The 24,552-nt window shown below is 38.5% G+C and overlaps 1 pseudogene; it reads right to left on the bottom strand.

Annotated features, from left to right (window-relative positions):
- Nucleotides 1–24,552, bottom strand: part of LOC102820416 — a 64,256-nt pseudogene that overhangs the window by 18,946 nt on the left and 20,758 nt on the right.

The raw sequence follows: 24,552 nt of genomic DNA on the forward strand, positions 1-24,552 counted from the left end.
AAGATTTACACCCTCGGAAACCCTGTACAGGGTCGCTATGGGTCGGAACCGACGCGACAGCACTTAACAACAACAACAAAGTACCATTGAGTCAATTCCATCTCATAGTGACCCTGTATAGGGTTTCCAAGGAGTGACTGGTGAGTTTGAACAAGTGACCTTACTGTTCAAACCGACCTGATGGTTAAATGCTTATCCTACCGCAACACATAAGGACTCTAATCATTGAGGAAAATATATTCCATTGATATTAGTTTTCCAGGAAAAAGTTTATGTATATAGTTTTCCTAGTTACTAGTTGTTGTTAAGTGCTGTTGAGTCGATTCTGACCAATAGCGACCCTGTATAGGGTTTCCAAGGAGCAGCTGGTGAGCTTGAACTACCGCCCTTGCAGTTCAAATGATTTTGCAGTCTGACACATTAGCTCACAGCGCCACACCTAGTTTACTTAGTGCTATTATAACAGAGAGCTCTGGTAGCGTAGTGGTTACAAATCTGGCTGCAAACCTCAAGGTCGGCAGTTCGAGACTACCAGCCGCTCAGCGGGAGAAAGATGAGGCTTTCTGTTCCCATAAAGATTTACAGCCTCGGAAACCCTATATAGGGTCGCTATGAGTCGGAACCTACTCCACGGCATATAACAACAACACTATAACAGAACCACCACAAGCAGATGGCTTTAACACAGAAATACTTATTCTCTAACAGTTTGTGAGGCTATAAGATGGAGTCCAGACCACTGGCTCTGGTAAAAACTTCATTGTCTCTTTCCTACATCTGTAGAGCCAACAGTCCTTGAGAATCTCCAGGTAACTTGACTTCAATCTTTTTCTGGATCTCGGAGCTTCACAGTACAGGCAACCCAGGTCCAAAGTTTGCACTCTACTCCTGACTCATCTTTCTTAGTGCTAGTAGACCCCCCTACCTCAACCTCTCAGCTTTCCTTGCCTGTTTAATTTATTTCATATCTTACAAGAGATAGACTCAAGATACAACCTAATCCCATAGATTGCATCCAGCTTCATTAACACCATGGAAGTGAGAATTTACAAAACACAAATATATCAGATCAGGGAGTGATTACATTGTATTATATCTCATCATGAAGGTAACTGTTGTTAAGTACCATCAAGTCGGTTATGACTCACAGAGACCCTGCACAAGGTTTCCAAGGAGCATCTGGTGGGATTGAACTGCTGACCTCGTGCTGATCCTACAGTGCCTCACCAGGAATCCATGGAATTGATGGGTACATGTTAACTGCTATACTACTGAGAATTCTGGCCCAGCGAGGTTGACACAAAACGTTAACTCTCCAGATTCATTATGTAAGTTGAACAATTAATTGCCTGGTGCTATAGACACCATTGTCATTGTCATTTCTACTTGACAGAGTTATAACTTCCTCAAGGATACACAGTTTCTGATTGGCAGAGCAGGAACTTAGATTCGAGTCAGCCTGACTCCAATGCTCAAGTTTATGAACATTCACTCCCATAGCCTAGTTTTTTATAACGATGAGCTTCAAAAAAAGATGTTTAAGGTCAAATCAGTGGCGATACCAGAGTGCATACTAAGTAAGTTTCAGCACAATTTTGCATTAAGTTACAGTCCTTCTGTCAGAGAATTTACTGTCTTGTTACAGACAATACTAATTCAAGAGATATACAAATAATATGAGACAGAGGATAATTGCAAGTTCAGTTGGGTGGTACACATAAGAGTATCACAAGAGGTCAGGGGAAAGAATACTTAAAATTGTTTAATAGACATTGGAGTGGCCCTGGATTGCTCTGTGGCAGAGGTGAGAGTGGGAGTTAAGTCTTGGAAGATAGAGGTTTGAAGTAATAGAAAGAAAGAAGAAAATGATTTCAGATGCGCAAAATCATATGAACACAGAGACAAATGATAGGGGATCATTGGCACCAGTTTGACTACAGCAAAGGCATTAGATTGAAACATCTGAAATTGCTGTTTTTGTAGGTCAAAACTGCTTGGATAATAGCAATTTCATCTGGTTCAGCCTAATATAGATTAGATAGTAGTGATTACAGTTAGTTCATAGCAGAATACTGCAAGGAAGTAGAAGAATTTTGGGGGAATCAATGAAAAGTCCACTTCAGAAAGGCAACCCAGCCCAGCAGGGATTAACAAAAAGTAGTTGAGATTCTTAGCTATTCTCTAAAGTCACCCTAAGAGAGGTTTGGAAAGTACTGTTGAGGTATCAGCAAAAGCTCCAGACTAATCAAAGCAAGCATGGTAAAAATAAAGGACTGGAATTATTATTATTATTTTTAAATGCCTTTCAGCTAGGAATTAAAGCCAAGTTACATCATTAATAATGTGAGAATAACAACCCGCACTTACAGTTTTGGCATTCACCAGTGATGTTTGGGAGCTGACTTGGACTGGCTCAAGACAGTTTCAGAAAATTTTCCAGTTAGTAGTCAGACATTGTTGTTGTTTATTGTTAAGTGCCACAGTCGGTTCCGACCCACAGTGACCCTGAATAGGATTTTCAAGGAGCAGTTGGTGAGCTTGAACCGCAGACCTTATAGTTCAAATCAACTTTGTAGTCCAGCACATTAACCCACAGCACCACACCAGGACTCCAGTTGTTAAATATGGTGGTGGTGGTGGTAATGTGTGTAGAGTCCGCTTGGACTCATTGCGACCCTGTACAGGGTTTCCCGGGCTGTAAATCTTAATGGGAGCAGAAAGCCTCATCTTTCTCCCACAGAATACTGGTAGTTTCAAACTGCTGACTTAAAGTTTCGCAGCCTGATTCGTAACCACTACGCTACCATAGCTAGCCATGATTAAAAAATGAAATGGTGTAAACTTAAAATAGACAAATTCTTTTTAAAAACGAAGGTAATAAGTACAGTCAGCTCATCATTCCCTAAATTTTATCTTATTTTCTATTCTCTTAATGTTGTTTACATCTTTTCTTGCCTGCTGGGAGTATTTAATCTCAGATAGCAAATGCTACAAATCATGGCTTGATATATTGTTTTGTTGATTGTTTACATTTTGACATTGGTGAAGAAAATGCCATTAGTACATTTAAATTTAAGAATATGTAAGGCCTGTAACTGTTGCATTGTGAATAGGCATAAAACATATTGATGAAATATTCTTTAGCATTGAAACCTGAGTCTGCAGGTAAGTCTCTCCTGTCACCAATAAGGCAAGTTTCACTTTCCTCTTACTCATTAACTTAAACAAAAGTACCAGCTAACATATGTGTCAAAGCTACGTCAGAAGACTGCTTGTTCAACATTTATCAGCATTTCACTGCATCCACCCATTATGCCCGATCTCTTGTCTTTCCTGCCTGACTGTATGTCACATCAACTCACAACACAGTACTATTGGTTACAACATGACATCCAGGATATTTTTTCTTCTCAGGCTATGTATGCCTCTGAGCACCAAAAGATCTCTACTACCTACATCCATATTCCTTTTGGCTCCACCACTGTGGGTTACTGCACTAGACTGCAAAGGCAGTCTGAACTGCAAGGTCAGCAGTACAAACTCACCAGTTGCTCCTGAGAAACCCTATACAGGATTCAAATAGGTCAAATTGGACTCAACAACAGTTAACAACAACAGTCCTAATGTAACACTGTAGGATAAGCACTGGACTGTTAATCACAAGGTCAGTGGTTCCAACCCATCTGTCACTGCTCAGGAACCCTATCCAAGGTCACTTCTGTTGCATTGACATCACCACCATTAGAAACTCTAGCTGCTGCCTTGGGAAGATGCACCATGTTAACACTGCTCTACGAAAATAATACTTTTTTATGTCCACTCTGAACTGATTTACTGGTGTCTTATGTCTTTATCTCTCAGAAATGCTGTATGAAACATGACCTTTTGGTTTTGTTGTGTTTGGGAGTTTTGTTTTTGCTTTTTAAAAAGATTTACATTCCTATCACAAGCCTATGAGATATTGAATTGGATGAACATGTTCTAAACCTTTCTTTCCGTGCTTTATATTTCAATAGCACTATCGCTAACACGGAATCCTGGTGTGGTGCTGTAGAATAAGCACTGGACTGCTAACCACAAGATCAGTGGTTCAGACCTATTAGCCACTCCTTGGAGACCCTATCAGGGTCACAATGAGTCAGGACACACTTGATGGTACTTTAGAGTGACATCACTAACACATTATATACTTTACTTAGTAATGTAATTGATTATCTGTATTTCTAAGCAGAATATATGCTCCAAAGGAGCAGAGCTTTTTGTCTGTTGACTGCTGTATCCCATGGCACCCCAGATCGTACTGGGGTACAGCAGGTACTCATCTGAGTGAATGACTGAGGACAAATAACAGATGCTGTGCTTTAGTCAAAATTAACTTTGTTCTTTGATGCTGGAGACATTCTTTCTGGACCAAACCTGTTCTAACTTCTCTTTATTTAGGATAAGGTTTTGTTCCTTTTGTCATCCTCACAGCCATCGCCATATTGAACCCATTGTTACAACCACTGTCCTAATCCATCTCATTGGTGGTCTTCCTCTTTTTTGATGACCCTTTACTTTACCAAGCATGACTTATGCCCTTTTCCAGGGAGTGTCCCTCCTGATAACATGTCCAAAGTACATGAGATGAAGTCTCACCATCTTCATTTCTGGCTGTACTTCTTCCAAGATAGATTTATTTGTTCTTCTGATAGTCCATGATGCATGAAATATTTTTGTTAAGGTCGTAATTTAAATACATCAATTCTTCAGCACGCTTCCTTATTCATTGCTCACTTTCCCCATGCATATGAGGTGATATCACGACATGGGCCTGGTACACTTTAGTCCTCATGGCACTGCGTTGTGTGGTTGCTTGACTGCTGTGCCCATTAGGATAAGTTTTTACCCTCAGAGATTCCTAGGTCATTTGGGTACTACGAGTTTTGTAAATATGACTAGTCTTCTGACTCTCTGGTGAGAGCTCTTAAATTTAATCTTCTTTCTCTCCCCATGCCATATGTGAAATTGTAACTGGAACAGTGATAATGCAACCTAACAATATTAAGAAGAAAAAACTGAGTATTGTATTAGTGGTTACATTCTAAAGTACCTTGTTTCTGTATGCCTGTAGCACTAGTTCCATTTTGAGTGGAGATAAATGCATTCTCCATTTAAGTTCTTTCTGAACCTCAACCATCAATGTGGCAGAAGCTTTGACCTCAAGCAGAGTACATTTGAAAGTAGATTACAACTCCCCTAGCTAGTATAGAGAAGGAGCTCTGGTAGCATAGTTGTTACAAATTGGGCTGTGAACAGCAAGGTCAGCAGTTCGAAACTACCAGCTGCTCCGCGGGAGAAGCATCCCGTAAAGATTTACAGCCTTGGACACCATGTTCAGGGTTGCTATGGGTCGGAACCGACTCGACGGCACTTAACAACAACAACAGCTAGTATAGAGAAGGGCAGTCTTGTCCTAAGGGGACTCAACCGAGTGTGCCCTTAATGGAAATTGGGGTACCAGGTGGTGGAGAGCTCCAGACCCAATCCTATAAACTTTTCTAGTCTGCAATTGTGTATGGAACCCTATCATGGTCTTTTCCCCTCTTCTGTAGTTCCACCCACAACAGGGATGAATTGATCTATCATCAGTCAAGAGTTTGTGACTGTTTCCTTTGTGCTCTATGGTCTGTTAATTTGCCACATGGCCATGGATCGTTTGGGAACCATTATGGAATGCACTGCACTGCAAGTTCCATTTGCACTGGAAGGTAGGTGATTCAAATTCACCAGCCACTTCTTGGATACCCCATGAGTCAGAAATGCCTCAATGACACTTAACAACAACAACACGGCCTCACACTGATGGCCTCCCTTACATGGATGATTTACCTTTTTCATGTGTTTTCCATTGTTGATGTTGTGAAATGCCATTGAGTCGATTCCAACCCATAGTGACCCTGTATAGGGTTTCTGAGGAGCAGCTGGTGAGCTTGAACCACCGACCTTGCGGTTCAAATGACTTTGCAGTCTGGCGCATTAACCCACAGTGCCACGTCTTTGTCATGATTAAACCTTAATAAAGAGACCTCTATAAATTATATTTGAATTGGGGGCCTTTTCCCCCCTAGGACAGTATACAATAATTAAAATTTTTAAAGGTATTTTCTTGACAGTTCAGACCAGATTTACTTTAAGGACTGGCTTGGGAAAATTCTCAATAAGAGGTTTGATTAAGAAGTGGATTAGCCAACATAACAGTAGGCAATGCTAAACAACTTTCCATGAAACAAAGAGAGAAATTAGGTTTGGGGTCTACGAAGACAGGCAAGAAGGATAAGAGACAAAGAGAGGAGCCAAAATATATGAGATTAGACTTGCAACAAGGGAACAAAGCCAGTAAAAAAAAAAACAAAACATCCCAGGGAGTCAGATGATTGAAGAACTTTAAGGCCAAAAGCACGTAACTACTGCATGTTTTTAGCAACATACAGGATTACTGTGGAAACAATCTTGGGATCTATCGATTTATGGAGCCAGACTCCCTGAAAAATGGCTTGTAAGATATGTAACTCAGTATAAAGGTGAAGAAGCCTCAGGTGCAAGTGCATTAGCTTTGTACATTGTTTAGATACCAGGGCCTGAGCATAGCATAATGTGGTTTAAAAAAAAAGAAAAAGATTTGACAATCTGTAATCTTGCAATTATTAGCACAACTCAAAATTGTTATTAGAAGTGAGACTGGGGATGAGCTCAGAGTCTGGTCTGAAATCCAGTCTTTCTGGTTTAATCTCAGTAAACTTGGGTAAGAAATACTTCTGGATTTGGGGGGTTTTTTTGGTTGGTTTAATGTTGCATATTTTCATGTGAACTCTTTCCCAACCCTAGGGGGAAACATTTTGCAAGAGAAGGAAATGGACAGAGGCTCTGGTTCAAAAGAAAGAGTTTCAGGTTTCTGTGGCCTCACTTTCAAAACCATCCAACTAAACCATGAAATGCAGACATAGTCTTCCAGAAGCAAGAAACCAAGGTCCTCGCGAGTAAGCGAGATTGCCTGATAGTTTTTCTGATCATATTCGCTTCTCAATAGTGCTCTATTTTCACTCTCAGTGACTTGATGTCAAAGATTGTCACATCTTTCTGGCTTATTGCTTTAGGTGAACTTGGCTGCTGTGATAACAGTAATTATCAAAACCAAGAAAAATCAGGAAAAGGAAAAAAACAAACAAACCACCTTTTTGTTTTCCCACCTATTTGTAATGGTGTTAAATGTACTTAAAAATAAAAGGACAAATGCATTAAAAAGTATATACATAATTTTAAGAGAATAATGAGCATCTATTTGTGTGTGTGTGTGTGTGTGTGTGTGCATCTATTCTTGTGAAGGTGGTGGGGAGCAGGAAGGGAAACGAAGGAGAGGTAGGCTCAGTACTGATGAATGAGCAGAAACAACATAAATAAATAACAGGGAGTCTTCTGGGTATAAGAGGTCATTTTTGCTAGTTATTTTACCCAGGTTAAGCCACTTAATGTATCCTTTGGGGAGCTCTCATATGCTAGCCACCATGGTAGGTGGTGTAAATATGTAAGCACTCAACTATTAGTCAAAAGGTTGGGGGTTCAGAATGACCTAGAGACTCCTTGGGAGACAGACCTGTCAATCTACTTCTGAAAGATCACAACCTTGAAAATCCTGTTGCTCAATTCTCTTCTACACTCATGGAATTACCATGAGTTGGAACTGACGCGACAGCCACAAAACAGTTGCTGTAGTTACAAGAGTGAATAGACATGTATGACCCTGTCATGGAATTTACAGTCAGTGCTTCTCTGCATTAAATACAAAGGGGGAAATAATAATTGTCCCCCTCGTAGTGTTGCAGTGAATAAGGAAAACCGTAGAAGAATTAGCGCATTTGAATTATGGTGCTGGAGAAGAATACTAAAAGTATCCTGGACTGCCTGAAGAACAAACAAATCTGTGTTGGAAGAAGTGCAACTAGAATGCTCCTTAGAAACCAAGATGGTCAGCATTTGTCTCTCATACTTCAACACATTTAATCAGGAAGGACAAGTCCCCAGAGAAGGACATAGTGCTTGGTAATGTGAAAACCAGGGAGTTGGATTAGCACAGTGTCAGCAATCATGGGCTCAAGCATAGCAGCAAATTGTGAGGTGTTTCCTTCTGTTGTACATAGGGTCGCTATGAGTCAACAGCACTTAGCAACGACAACAGTGCTGCAGGAGTCTCCGGATGACGCAAACAAGTACTGATTCAACTACTCACCAAAAGGTGCAGTCTGAAGTACCTTGGAAGAAAAGCCGGGGGATCTATTTCTAAAAGGTCACAGCCCTTGAAAACACTATGGAGTGCAATTCTACTCTGAAACACACAGATAGCAAGAGTTGAAATTGACTCACCAGCAACTGGCTTGGGTTTTCTGTTTTGGCCAGAGTGCTGATTGTGGATCTAATGAGTATACCTTATGAGAAAGCAGTTTGTAAACATACATACGAGAGATTATTGTTATACTTCTCTTTGTCCAAACTTAAAATAGGAGGAACTCAGCCCACACCACATATGATAAAACTAAAACAAAATTATAAACTTCAATTGTCATTGCACAATTGCCTCTGTAGAAGAGAAAACCTGACTATTAAGGTTTTATGCAACTCCCATTGTGATCACTAGACAATGTGGCTTGCTTTGAAATACCGTCTCTACATTTTCTTTCCAAGTAGGAATTAAATTTCCTTTCTTGAATTATAGGGTGCCAGAATAAATGGTTGAAACACGGATGAGAATCATAAAATCTAACTGTCTTGGTACCTGAACTGCAGATTAAAAAAACACACAAACCCCCCCCTGTAATTTAAATAAAGATATTTCAGACTAAAAGTAATTTTTCATTATCTACCATAAGTGCTTCATAGTAAAAAATCTGTACCTAAAGATAATTTTTTTAAATATTGAATTTAAATAGCATTTTCTCTGCTCACTTGGAGATTAAATTTAATATCAAATCAAACAAATCTATAGCCCTATGCTTCTTTCCCCCTTACTTATATACTATGTCTCTTTAAATAAAATTACAATACTTGTTCTCAGATCAAGCCATTTTAACAAGTGTAGCTGTACTAAGTGTTTTATAATTATTCAAAAATTATTACTTGAAATGAGTGACTTCAAGAAGCATACCACTTTTGAGATAGTGGTAAAACCAGTTTTAAACAGTGTTTGATCCATTGATTTTTCAAACAAAGTTGGCATTCATTTTTGAAAATAAAGGATTCTGATATAGACCTTCTAGGACAATAAAAGAGATGCATATATCATCTTCTCTTCCACAAGCTGAAATATGTTTACAGTCTTTGTCAATAAATCAGCATTTGTGTACTTTTCTCTGTTGTGCTTTACTTAAATTTACAGCTAAGCTATACATAGAACCAACCATTATCCATTATGACTAGGATCAAGTGTATATAAACATGCATGACTCCTGTATACAGATGTATTATTGTTGTTGTTAAATGCTGTCGAGGATATAAAATTAAACAAACTCATTATTCTTGAATGCATAACGTTAAAGACTTGCAGAGTCTAGAAATACAAGAAAGTGTTTTCCGGCAATAAATTATTGCAGACAATTGGTCATTCCACAGTGCAAAGAACGTGGTCCATGCAGGTGTGAAGAATAAACAGATCACTAAATTTGGTTTATATAGCACTTAAGTACAAGCAATGCAGTTTTTACCTTTATAAGGCAAATGTATTTTAAAATCAATTTGTAATGTGACAGAGAGCCAGTAAAACAGCTTCAGTAGTGTTGTGAATAGACTGTGATCATTTAGTTCTATCCAAACATGAATCAAGACCTCCATATCCTGTCAAGGCAAAAAACGCCCAGCCTTGCTAAGACAGCAATACCAACTCTGACAATGCACTTCTTAAAGGAAAAACTTAAGGTGAATAATAATATCAAGCTTTGGGGAAGAGAAGAGAAATCATATCCAAGTAGATGATGCTGCAGCTTTTACATTGTAAAGTAACTTCACAGGATACGTTCTGCTTCATGTACTAACAGTTTATTTATTACTATGCCTAGAAGAAATTATTGAATAAAAATACAGTACTCATTATTTGACAAGGTGAGGCCTGCTTTTTAATATAGTAAAAGTCTTTAAATGTTTCTCTTTGTGACAACCACTATTCTAACTCACTGAAATGAAGTGGGGAAGAACAATTTTTAAATTGTAAATTTATTTTTAAAACAGAACCCATTTTGTTTTTTAAGTGTTTTTTCCAGCATGACTTTGAGGCACAAAGTCTCCTTTTTACATTCTGTGTAAATGAAATAAAGAAGGACATGAAATATTTCATCATAGCTTTTCATCACAATCAATGAACCACATTTTCACTAGTAACTACTAAAATGACATGTAATAGGATACTTTACAAGGTATATTTTCACCAAGAATTATTGGTAAAAATTGACTTTTTTGTTTTGTGGTTTTATTTTACATTTTAGATTTGGATTTTTATCAATAGTGAAATTTTCTTTAAAATAATCTGTTAAAGTCAAAGGTAAGATAGCTAAAGAATATCATTTTACAAATATAGATAATCCATTCAGATTTGAACTCAACCTAAAAAAAAAATGTCCAAGACTCACGTCTATTATGCATCCATTTGTGAATCCAGGGTGGCCAGAGAGGTGGTATTAAATACCTAGTGTTCCTGGGAATGGTCTGACAGGGTAGGTATCAATCGTGGCTATTCATCACTTGTATGGACAGCCTTGGCTGAATCATAATGAGCAAAGCTGTTCAGTCATATCTGCTTTTACAATGACTCAGGCCAGGAAGAAGCTAGAAATTTATTCAGGAAATGGGTTCTCTGATAGGTAGAATTAAAAAGGAAAAATACACTGAATAGAAAACAGATTGCGTTTCCAATCTGAAATACAAGAGGAAAAAAAAAAGAATGTGAGAGATTTGTTTCCACACACTGAAAAATAGTAGTACTACAAAGTGGACCTCCTCCTGGGATTTTCCTATTACACCTGTTTGATCTGTTAAAACTTGATTTCCATGTGAAAAATAGTTTGGTGAGCTTTACGCTTTGTTTTTGTTTTTCCTTTTCTTTCTTTGTTTTGTTAGAAAGAGTTTTGCAATGTATCTATTTATCAGATAAGAAATAAATAAATGTAAAAGCATGATCCCTGATTCCTAGGATATTCAAGGAGAGGGTACTAAGAGAGACAAGCACCTTGGGGATCAACCACAATGAGAAGGCAGAAGAAGTCACATGACCCAAGAGACTAAAAGACAAAAATCAAACTTCATTCAACTGTAAGGCAAAGAGAAGATATTAGGTAAGCTTGAAAAACTGTATTTTAATGAAAAAAATTGGGATTCTAAGAGAAGAAGGAATAGACTGAAAAATATTGCTGATCCCATTTTAAAAAGACTCTCCTCCAATACTAAGATAAGTCCAGATCTGAGACCTAAGAAAAGACTGTTTTGTTGTTTTTGTGTGTCATTGAGTCCATTGGTACTCAGAAAAGACCATGGAATTGGATTGTCGCTGTTGTCAGGTTTGTAGATTTTGAACGGCCAACCTTGTGGTTAGCAGTCCAGTGCCTATCCTACAGCGTTGGATTTCTGATGTGCTGCTGTAGGATAAGTGCTCGACCTCAAGGTCAGTTTGAATGGCAAGGTCGGCGGTTCAAACTCACCAGCCGCTCCTTGGAAACCCAATAGAGACAGGGTCGCTGTGAGTCCGAACGATCTTGATGACACTTAAAAACAACAACATCGTTGTTAAGTGCAGTCAACCCTGTTTAGAGTTTCTGAGGAGTTTGAACCATAGACCCTGCAGTTCAAAGTGACCTTGTGGTTCAGTGCACTATTCTGCACAGCCACACCAGGGCTCCACTCCAAAACACAAAGACTACCATTCCGGAATGAGTGCTAATGTCTCTGCCACAAGGGTGTCTGTTCTTTGATTTTGTTCAGAATATTGAGGTTTGAGATGATTTTGTCTTCATTTCCTTTTTCCGATTCTGTACAAAAGGTCCTCATGATCTATTCGTTAATGGAAAAAAGCCCATTGAAAGTGAAATTTTAGATTTAAATTTAAAATGAAATGCTGAACTGAGGGCCAAAAATTTATAATAAATGCTGAAGAAGCACCAGAATGAAACAGATAGCAAGAAGAAAAATAAGGAGGGAAGAGAATAAAAGGAAGACTTTAAAAATGGACTGGGACTTTAGCTTAAAAATGAAATAAAAATTGTGAAATAAATGATCATATTTAACATTGAAGTTATAACTACAATTATTAGTTGATGTTTTAAATGATTAAAGAATGAGTCAAGATTTCATTGGTTTGGGATTTAACATTACAAAATAAATGTTTTTTCATACCAGGACATGGTATTCTCCATTTAGTTTCCCAAGAGCCTCTTTTAATACTTATATATTCATTATCATTGCCTTTGAAGATCCTAGCTTACCACAAGTTCACCAGTTCAAACCCACCAACCACTTCTTAGAAACCCCATACAGGGTCTCTGTGAGTCAGAAATGATTTGATGACACTTAGCAACAAGCTTATCATCATGCCTTCTGCTTTTCTGGTCTCGGTTTGTTAAATAGCTTCTCATTTACCTGTGATTCTAGCAGTTCTCCATTGTTTATCACTTTCAGTGATTTCAAGAAACCGCATCTTGTGGAAGATTTGCATTACACTTTGAGTTTTATTTGTGTTCTATTTTATACTATTGTTATTTAGGTATTGATAGTTTTAGCACTGGGAAGGAAAAAGACTAGTGTTAGAAAGATAGGGTTTTGCAAGTGGTGACAAATTTTAGAAGTTATAATTTTATAAGTGTGATTGATCAGTGTTGCATTGTGATGCTTTTGCTTCCTTACAAAAATCTTATATAGATCCAGGAATTGATTCTGAAAACTCTGCGATCTCTGAATAATCAAGTGGGGTCTGCCTTTCCAAATATCCTACAAATGGCTGGGTTTTTATTTTGTAACTGGAAAAATGTTCTTAATCACCTGCCCATAGCATAGTCAGTCCTCAGAGATAGGACTCAGAGTAAAGAGCAAAGCATTTCTTGTGCACTGATACACAAAAGGACAGGGAGTGGAATCTACCAGATCTGCCTTCCTGAGGGAAAAGGGGAGGGAGTTTTATAGGGATTTTAAGCCTGGGTTTAGAATACTGGCGTGGTGCTGTGGCTTAATGCGCTGGATAGCAAAATCGGTTTTATCCTCAATGCTGGCAGTTCAAACTCACCAGCTGCTCCTTGGAAACCCTAAACAAGGTCGCTATGGGTTCAGAACCATCTTGATGGCACTTCACACCAACAACAGAAGCTGGAGAAATCTTAGAAACATCTTTGATGCTCTGTTTCCCTAAAGAACCATTAAAAACATTTTAGTGGTAGTTTCTCAGTGCCTCAATTCAATATGAACGGGATATGATTTTTGAGAAGTGGCTTTGTTTGTTTGTTTTTGAATATTTCACTATCAGAAATATCGCTATGCTATGTGACGCTGCAGGATAAGCACTGGGTGGCAAGGTCCATTTGAACCACAAAGTCGGCAGTTCAAACCCACCAGCCTTTCCTTGGGAACCCTGTGCAGGGTCACTATGAGTCACAACCAACTGGGTGACACTTAACAACAACAACATACTAAGACATAGTAGTAAATTTTGGAAATATACATGAGGACTTCAAAAAGTTTGTGGGAAAATGGAATTGAAAGATAATGGAATTTTCCCTTTTGAAGCTCCCTCATATGTTACTGCTTAGCAAGTCAATTGTTCATCTAAAAATATAGCCATAAAAATTAGACCAGGAGAGACAATTGCTAACCCATTGTCATAGTGTGAGATATGTTGTAGATACCCCAGATAATGCCTTGGTTCCTCTTGGTTATGAGGTCACCAAAGAGTTACCATAAATGCTTACAGACAAATGCTCAAGAAATCCAATCTGTACTCATTTTAATGAGAGTGAGGTTTTCTTTATTCAATTTTGCAAAATTGGGCACCCAACCCAGTAGACATGGGCAGACATGTGGTTTGGCCGGCTCGCAAAGAGTTTTATTCCCCTGTCTTGAAAGCCTCTCCCCTAGTTCCTTTTGACTAAGTAGTATGGGATTCACAATCTAGCCTGGATGGCGCCTATGGCCTTAATGACTGTATTCTTACTTAAAGCTCTGAGTCCTAGAACAGATTTCTTTTTCCCCTTCCCCAATTTATCCTGCTCACATACTCCAGGATATGACTCAATGACCTATGTCTGGTCTGGCAATCTTGAGAGCCCTTTATTACTAAAGATGGACCATCTTGAGAATTTCTCATAATAGCATGGCAGGTGATCTCTCAACAACGACACAAAACATTCTCTCTTTATTTTAATTGTATTCCTCTGTGGTAGTCTATATTGGTAAAAATTACTAGTCAGTTAATTAGGATTACCTTTAACTTTGTTAAATTGTGTGTATACAATATGTTGTTGTTGTTGTTGTTGTTGTCAGGTGTCATCGAGTCGGAACCAACTCATAGCGACCCCATGCACAGCAGAATGAAACAATGTCCGATCCTGGGCCAACCCCATCACCGCTGCCATACTTGATGCCATCAATGATGCCACCTGGCTGATCCATCTCGTTGGGGATCTTCCTCTTTTTCTATGACCCTCCGTCTTACCCAGCATGACATCCTTCTCCAGAGACTGGCCCCTCCTGACAATATGTCCAAAATATGAGAGACGAAGCTTAGCCATCCTGGCCTCCAAGGATATTGTTGTTAAGTGCCATCAAGTCAGTTCCAAATCATAGTGACCCTGTATAGATAGGGTTTCCAAGGAGTGGCTGGTAGGTTTGAACCATCAAACTTTTGGTTAGCAGTGCAGGACTTATCCTAGAGCGCCACACCAGGACTCCATGTGCATATGTTGTTGTTATGTGCCGTGGAGTTGGTTCTGACTCATGGTGACCCTGTACAGGGTTTCCGAGGCTGTAAATCTTTATGGCAGCAGAAAGCCTCATCTCTCTCCCACGTAACAGCTGGTAGTTTCAAACTGCTGACCATGAGATTAGCAGCCTGATTCATAACCACTATGTAGGAGGCTTCAAAAAGTTTTGGGAAAAAAACCATTATCTGTGAATTCCATTTTTTTCATGAACTTTTTGAAGCCCCATTACACATAAGGGAAAAAAACAAAAAACACACAAGTTATGAAAATTTGAAATGTAACTTACCAAAATCTTACCACGCACATTCACAGACAGAAAAACATAATATTAGTATTAGACTCGACACTTCTGCCCTATCATAATTTGTAGCTATGTTTATCAATTAGTATTTCTAGAGTTGGTTATTAAAGGGATGTATTAATTCATTTTGAAAGTTTCTCTTGATTAATTTGAATTTTCAAATCAGTTTGACACAAGGAATTAAGATGATAAAAAGTGAAAATCAAATTAAATCTATCCAATGCTGTTCAAAAAATAATTAAGAATAGGCAATCTGGCAAAACATCATTATTATTAATGCTGCAAAATCACCATGATATGTCATAATATTAATTTATTTGGCTTTACAAAAAAAAAAAAAAAGATTTATATTTCTAAAAAGTATCTTCATTTGAAAGAAGCAATTTCATTTCTCAAATTGTTTTGCATTTTTCTGCATTAGTAGCCAAGCCTTGTTGGCCAAGAGGGAATTATTTAATGATAAGAATACAGATAAATCTCTTTTGTAACATCTTTAACTCTATATATTTCTAGTAATTTGGCTTATATCATATCTTTTTTATTTTAATGTTTTATTGTGAATTATGTGGTAGTTTACATGGGAGAACATTAGCTTCAAATTCATCCTATCATATAACGTTTCATTGCCATGGTTACAACCCCCTCCATGCATCATATATCATATCTTTTTAAAGCACTCATTTATTTGTCATTTCTTAATTCTGGTCTCTATGAATCTCCCCTCCTTGCTTTAAACAAGAGGGACCATTTCTGATAAACACTTTTGTTGACTTTTCACTACTAAGGATTTCTGGTAGTGTAGTTGTTCAAGTTGGGCTGATAATCTCAAGATAAGCAATTGGAAGCTACCATCTATTCCATGGGGAAAAGATGAGGCTTTCTGCTCCTGTAAAGATTTACAGCCTCAGAAACCCTATAACAGTGTCTCTCTGAGTCAGAACCGACTCCACAGCGCATAACCATCACCAGCTGTCATTTGCTTGTTCCAGAAGCAAATGTTGCTGTTAAGTGCTGTGGCATCCATTCGGATTCACAGCGACCCTATAGGAAAGAGTAGAACTGCTCCACAGTTTTCACAGTATAATCTCTATGGAAGCCGACTCCCTCATCTTTTTCCCAGGGAGAGGCTGGAGAATTTGAATGATCAGCTTTCAATCAGCAGCCCAACACTTAACCCACTGTGCCACCAGGGCAGTGACTGTAAAATCTTTTGAGAGTTGGCCCATTGCCAGGACAAAATACTCTGTTGCCCATCCACACCGCTTTTCAACTGATTCCAAACCATAAAGTATCACTGAATAAGTCAGAGTTATAATATAAACTTTAATTTTGTCTTAAGATGGTTTTCAATGACTGCTAGTCATGCTTTGAATTACATTTTTCAGTAAACTCTAATACACAGTCATTTTAGCTCATGCATATCAAATTTTAGGACCTCTCAACTTAGTAAGGTACTAGAAATCTAGTTGTTGTCATTGTTGTTATGTGCCGTGGAGTCGGTTCCAACTCATAGCGACTCTGTACAGGGTTTCCAAGGCTGTAAATCTTTATGGGAGCAGAAAACCCCATCTTTCTCCCGCGGAACAGCTGGTAGTTTTGAACTGCTGACTGTGAGATTAGCAGCCTGATTCATAACCACTATGCTACCAGAGCTCTAGTAGTATGTAAAAACTATTTTTAAATTCCCAAGGGAGTTTACAAGGTTATATATTATTGTGAGTGGTGCAGTTGGTGGGGTAAGGGGGAGACAAAAAATATTACAAAAATACCAGACTAATTTAACTAGGGTGTGTTTCTTCCAAATAACCTCTACTCTATTAAACCTAAAAACATCATTTTACTCCACTTTCCTGACACCTACAAATTCATGACAATGTAAATTATAAGTATTAAGATACTGTAGAAAGAACCTTGAATGCTAGAGGTTTGAATCATGGTTCCCACTCACTAGACAAGTAACAATACTCATAAATACACATTTCTATTGTATCTCCTCATTTCCTTTGTTCAAGTTTAATTTATCTGCTTAAGTCTGACAAATTTCAATTTGTTCTTTCATGTATTCCTACTTCCAAAGTATTTTCCTATACCCTCCTTTCAAACAAAAACAAACAAAAAAAAAAACCACCTTCTTTTCATATAAGAAAAATAATAAAGTTATAACAACTCATAACAGTGTTTCCAAGTGCCCCCTCCTTCCTCTTTACCCCAATCACTTAGCAATCCTTCTAGGTTTATACATAGCTGTAACTGATGAAGAATAAGATTTAATGGTTTGTGTATTTTCCTTTGATTCTATTATATCTCCTCAATTATAGCTGTTTGTGGTTAACAGCCATCTAGTTGATTCTGACTCACAGTGGCCCTGTGTTGGTTTTCCGAGGCTGTAAATCTTTTGGGAGCAGAAAGCCTCATCTCTATTTTGTAGAGTGGTTGGAGGGCTCAAACTGCTGACTTCAAAGTCTAGTGTGTATCCTTTAGAGTTACCTTGCTCTCTGTAGCAATTTGTTGTTGTCATTAAGTGCTGTCATTAAGTGCCAACTCATAGCTGAGCATGTTCTTCCCTTTTGGTTTTCTAACTCCAGGTCTTTGCACATTTTATTATATTTCACTTTGTCTTCTCGAGCTGACCTTTGAAATGTTCTATTCAGCTGAAATATCTCTTAACTTCTTGCCTTTGTTTTAGCATCTAAGCTGGAGAGCAAGTTTCAGAGTCTTTTCTGACTCTGAAAATTCTATCATGCAATCTCCAGCAACCTTTCTATCACCAAGGCCATTATTTTCCAACTTACAATTCATCCTCTTTGTTTCCAACAATTGCATTCCAATCACCAGTAATTGTCAATATATCTTGATTGTATGTTTGATAAAGTTCAGACTGAAGAAGTTGCTAGAATTCTTCAATTTCATCTGGCTTAAGTGGTTGGTGTATAAACTTGAATAATAATGATATTAACTAGTTTTCCTTGTAAGTATTTGGATATTTTTCTATTACAGACAGCATTGAAGTTCAAGACAAATCTTGATATGTTCTTTTTGATGATGGATGTGATACCATTCCTTTTGAATTTGTCATTCCTAGCATAGTAAACCATGTGATTGTCAGATTCAAAATGGCCAATGCCAGTCCATTTCAGCTCATTAATGCCTAGGATATTGATGCTTTTGCCTCCTGTTTCAGTTTTGATAATTTCCAATTTTCCTACATTCATACTTCATGTATTTCATGTTCTGATTATTAATGGCTGTTTATATGTATTTCCATTCATTTTGAGCTGTACCCCATTAACAAATGAAGGTCCCAAGGGCTTTTCCTTCATTGGCATCATCATGGTCAACTCTACTTTGAGGTGGCAGCTCTTCCACAGTCGCATTTTGAGTGCCTTCCAACCTGAGGGGCTTATCATCAGGCACTATATCTGACAATATTCTAGTCTGTGTTTGTCTGGAAGTTCAGCTGAAACCTGTACACCGTGGGTGACCCTGCTGGTATTTATAATACCTGTGGTATAGCTTCCAGAATCGCTGCAACATGCAAGCCATCACAGTAACAACAAACTAACAGACGAGTGGTGGACCATTTATAATGGCCACCCAAAAGATGAGATGCTGTTGTTAGGTGCCATCTAGTTGGTTCTGCACAACAGAAAGAAACACTGACCTGCCCTGAGCCACCCTTACAATTCTTGTTATGCTTTAGCCCATTGCTCCTACAGCAGTGCCAATCCATGTTGTTGGGGATCCTCATCTTTTACACTGACCCTTACTTTACCAAGCATGATATACTTTCCCAGGGACTGGTCCCATCTGATAACATGTCTGAAGTATGAAAGATGCAATTTCAATATCCTGTCTTTTAAAGAGCCCTCTTGACTGTACTTCTACCAACACGTCTGTGTTTATTCTTCCAGCACAAATCTGTACGAGTTCAAAAGAGGATATTTGCACATGGGTATTTACCTTTCCTGAAAACACAACAATGAATATGGAGGAGCATACAGCAGGCAAAATAATGAAAACTTCATAAATACTATCAGATACCTGAAGGCAGTGAGTTACTGGGCTTGGGGGCTCAGGAGATACCATGGTCAACTGGCATAGCGTAGTTCACAAAGACAATGTTTTCCAGCCTACTTTGGTGAGGTTAGCAGCCCGATTCGTAACCACTGCGCTACCAGAGCTCCTTTGGAAATGTTATTAAGAGGGACCAATCCCTAGAGTAGGATATTATGCTTGGTAAAGTGGAAGGTCATGAAAAAGAGGAAGATTTCCAGTGAGATGGATTGATACAGTGGCTGCAACAATGGGCTCGAAACATAGCTACAATAGTTAGGCTGGTGCCGGACTGGCCAGTGTCTCATGCTGTAGTGGTAAGTAGGGTTACTATGAATCAGAATGAACTCAATGGTACCTAACAACAACACTCGGTCCTACAGTGTTGGCATGAGTTGACATCAACTTGATGGCAAGGGTAGAAACCTGAAGAGTGTAGACCTAGTCTTTACACATAATTACCATACGTATCTTCTAAGTGTGTTTGCCAACCATTTCCTGCACCATTCCCTTCCCCCCTCCCCACCAGAGATATTGTTGGAAACAGCAACATGTGAAAAAATGACAAAGCATTTCTTAGGAAAATACCTCTCAGGAGGAGGGAGTGGTTGGTAAGCATTGAAGGGTGTGTTCTTTGCACAGAAACAGGTATGTCAACAAAAGATTTTGAAACTTTTATTTTTTTTCAACAAATTTTTTAAGCTGTTAGATAGAAAATCTTCATTCCTAGTCTTTGTGTGGCATAAGTATGTAATGACTTTCTGTTGCTTCATACTTCCCTAGGTGTCTGTTTTTCCTCTAATAAATTTCCACTAATAGAATATGCCTCTATTAATGCAAAAGGCATTTATTATTAATAGCCTATTATTAGGCACTTACTATTATTAGCTACAGACCAGCTCTGGTCAGAACTTTAATAATAGTTTAAATAGGTCAAGTTTCAAGTGAGACAATATTAGCCCTTAGATGACAGTTTACACATTAAACATTTAACTAATAAGAAGCAACGGACAATAAATAAATGGTGCTGGTAGATTCAAAAATGTAAAATCTGTATGTCTTCCTCACCTCTGAAAACTCTGGTTTCTCACTTCCTCCAGAAAGCCTTTCCTTATTCAATGCTGTAGGATAACTACTGGACAGCCAACTGCAAGGCCAGTGGTTCAAACCCACCAGCTGCTCCTTGGAAACTCTACACAGGGTTCCTATGAGTTGGGACTGACTCGATGGCACTCCACGAGTTGATCCACTGTGGGCATGATGCTTCTTACACTTACACGGTGCCTGTCCTCACTGCCTTACTGGGCTGCTATATTACCTGATATTTGTTTCTCACTAGACTCTGCGGAGAAGATAGACATTACGTTTTTATTTATTCTTTGTGTCACCAATACCTCAAAAATGAGGACTCCTTTTTTCCTCATTACCAGCATGCCTGGACACCTGGTGTGGTGCTGTAGGATAAGCACTGGATTGCTAACCACAGGTCAGTGGTTCAAATCCACAAACCACTCCTTGGAAACCCTATACAAGGTTGCTTTCAGTTGAAATTTAATAGACAGCACTTCACAACAACTAGTATGCCTAGTATATAGTACCAACCCCCACTGCTGTGGAGTCAATTTCAACTCATAGCAACACCATATAGGGTTTCTGAGACTGTAAACCTTTCTGGAAGCAAACAGCCTTATCTTTCTCCCACTGGTGGTTTGACCCACTGACCTTGCAGTTAGCAGCCCAATGCCTAACCCACAGTACCACCAGGGCTCTTTTGTATTAATAAGCACACAAATAATGTTTGAGGGAATGAGCCCAACTCCTTTAAACTCTATGTCCTGGAAGGAGGTATATGTTTAATAAGAAGCAACTTCTCAGGGGCTACTCAGCAAATGTCAAACCTTTTAAATTGCTGCCCAGGAAAATCTGACACTGGCAATATTAACCTTTAGAATCCATATTAGCATTTACTTGAAGGCTCTGTTTTGCAATGACTAATAGTCTACATCTAAAGTCTGGTCATTTGTATTCTAATAACAAAGTTTAATAAAAATGTAAAATGAATTGAGAAATTATCAGAAACCACAAACTCCTAATTTATTACTCCACAGCAAAAAATATATTCTCCAGTCAATCTTCTGCTACTTCCCAATGATCTATGTCCACTTAATCATCCCTACAACCCAGTCAAATCAATTACAGTGTTAGTTCTTACTGCTTTCAGACAGGAGTATCCTTCATCTGCCCAAATCCTCCGCTTCCCTCTTGGACCCAGGTTTCATTACATCACCAGGTGAATGCTTATTTTTAAAATGACATGTCCTTTGATCGATTTGCCCTGTTTGGAAATGGAAAACTAGGAGGCTTTGAAATCAGGAGCAGTATCATTGAACTTAATCTGTATCTACTAAGCCTTTATCTATGTTCACCATTTTGCTAAATGCTATGGGGGTCAAGACACCAACAAAGCTTAATGGAGCCCTATGAAACAGTCATGTTGAAAACATTTAACATTATAAAGAATACTGTGCTTATGTGTCAAAATGAGAAATAAAGTCAGTAAGTATTTCTGAAGTGCTGCTGAAAGAGAAAGATATTAGCAAGGACTTGAGGGAGTCAAGGGCATCGATTGGTACCCTGGGAAACAGACTTGGGTAAGTAAGGTATGGTGGTGAACGCTAAGTTATCAAGTTTATATTAACACAATTGGGGGGAAGGGAGACGAATACCCACAGGGAGAAAATGAGGAAGTTAGTGGACATTAGGAGCCCTGGTTGCATAGTGATTAAGTGCTCAGCTGCTAATCAAAGATTGGTAGTTCCAACCCACCAGCTGCTCCAAGAAAGAAAGCTGTGGCGGCCGCTTTTGTAGCAATGTACAGCCTTGGAAGCCCTAGCCTTTAAGTCTGTCCTAAGTGTTGCTATGAGTCAGAATTGACTGAACAACAAGGGGTTCGGTTGGATTTTGGTAGACATTAGAAATAAGCTGTCTCAGGAAACAGATGCTCTTACTTTTTAAAAAACCTTTCATTGTGAATTGAGTGAAGGTTTACAGAGCAGATCATCAGTTTTACATTCAGCAAATCATATAATTTGCTTCATTACAATGCTCGCAATTCCCATCCATGTACCAATGGTTTGTCTTATTTATCTTTACTCACTTTAGCTGTTGTATTCCTCTCTCTGTCTCCCAATACTTTAATCTGGTAACTCTGATAAATTCACTCTTGTTGCATACTGCCTGCCCTGTCATCCACATTAACATGTGTCTACCCTCTGGCCCAAGGAGCTCTGGTAGCGTAGTGGTTACGAATTGGGCTGCAAACCTTGGGGACAGCAGTTCGAAAATACCAGCTGTTCCGTGGGAGAAAGATGGGGCTTTTTGCTCCCGTAAAGATTTACAGCCTCAGAAATCCTGTACAGGGTCGCTATGAGTTGGAACCGACTCCACGACACATAACAACAACAACAACAACCCTCTGGCCTGTGAATTATTTTCCCTGTCCCATGTCCCTCATGGAGTCCTGGTGTGGCGCTGTGGATTAATATGCCAGACTGCAAATCCATTTGAACTACAAGGTTTGTGGTTCAAGCTCACCAGTTGCTCCTTGGAAACCCTGTACATGGTCGCTATGGGTCAGAACTGACTCGACGGACTTAAAAACAGCCACATAGCCCTCATAGCCATCATAGATATATTTTTTTTAATCAAGGAAAACTTTTCTTAACTTTTTACAATATTGGTCTCATACAATATTTGTCCTTATTTGATTCAGTGTAATGTCCTCCGGGTTCATCCATGTCATGAGATGTTTCACAGATTCATCATTATTCGTCAACATTGCATAATATTTCATTGTGTGTATGTACCAAAGTTTGTTTAGTCACTTTTTTGTTGATGGGCCTCTAGGCTGCCTCCTCCCTTTTGATGTTTCTCTTGTAGGGAGCATATTGAAGGATCCAGTTTTCTTCTCCATACTGCTCTCTATGTCTCTTAACTGCTGTACTTAATCCATTTAAATCCACTATAATTATCTATAGATAAGAACTGAATGCTGTCATTTTGCTATGCATTTTTTTTTTTTTTTTTTGGTGTTGCTGGTAGAATTCTTCAATTTCATCATCACTGGCTTTAGTGGTTGGTGAGTAAATTTGAATAGTATTAGCATTAGCTGGTCTTCCTTGTAGGCATGTGAATAGTATGTTGTAACAGACAGCTTTGTACTTCAAGAGAGATTTTAAAATGTTGTTTTTGAGGATGAATGCGATGCCATTCTGCTTCAGTTTGTCATTTCAGGTATAGTCAACCATGTGACCGTCTGGTTCAAAATGGCCAATACCATTCCATTTCAGCTCACTAATACCTCAGAGATAGATGTGTGTGCATTCCATTTCATTTTGGACAAGTTCCAATTTTCTTAGAGTCATACTTTTACATTCCATACTTCCAATTACTAATGGATGTTTACAGTTGTTGCTCCTAATTATGAGTTGTACCCCATCAGAAAATGAAGGTCCCAAAAGCTTTACTTTGTTTGTGTCATCATAGTCAGTTCTCCTTTGAGGAGGTAGCTCTTCTCTATTGATATTTTGAGTGCCGTGCAACCTGAGAATGCAATATTCTTGTGCTCTTTATCATGGCTCAGTATTCAGTATTTTGGTACTGACACTGCTATTTATATGGTTTTCAGTAATTAAATATGCAGAAGTAGTACAACTCTCTTTCCTAGTGTGTTTTAGTCTAGATGCTCAGCTCAAACCTGTCTACCATGGATGACTCAGCTGGTATTTAAAATATTGGTGACATAGCTTCCAGAATCACCGTAACAGGCAAGTCACCACAGTATGACTAACTGACAGGTAAGTGGTGGAATTTATATATCCCACCTCCTGGATCTTCTTTCTTGAGGGAGAGAGAGAGAGAGAGAAAGAGTCCTTGTGTGGCTCTGTGGGTTAATGAGCCAGATTGCAAAGTCAGTTTGAACTGTAAGGTCGTTGGTTCAAATTCACCAGCTGTTCCTTGGAAACACTATACAGGGTGACTATGGGTTGGAACTGATTTGACGGCACTTAACAACAATAACATATATATATATATATATATATATATATATAAACAACACACACACACACATATATATTTATTTATTTATTTTGGTACATACACACATTGCATAATATTTCATTGTGTGTATGTACCAAAGTTTGTTTACCCACTTTT

Source organism: Chrysochloris asiatica, unplaced genomic scaffold (genome assembly GCF_000296735.1).
Source record: "Chrysochloris asiatica unplaced genomic scaffold, ChrAsi1.0 scaffold00110, whole genome shotgun sequence".
NCBI classification, from domain to species: Eukaryota; Metazoa; Chordata; class Mammalia; order Afrosoricida; family Chrysochloridae; genus Chrysochloris; species Chrysochloris asiatica.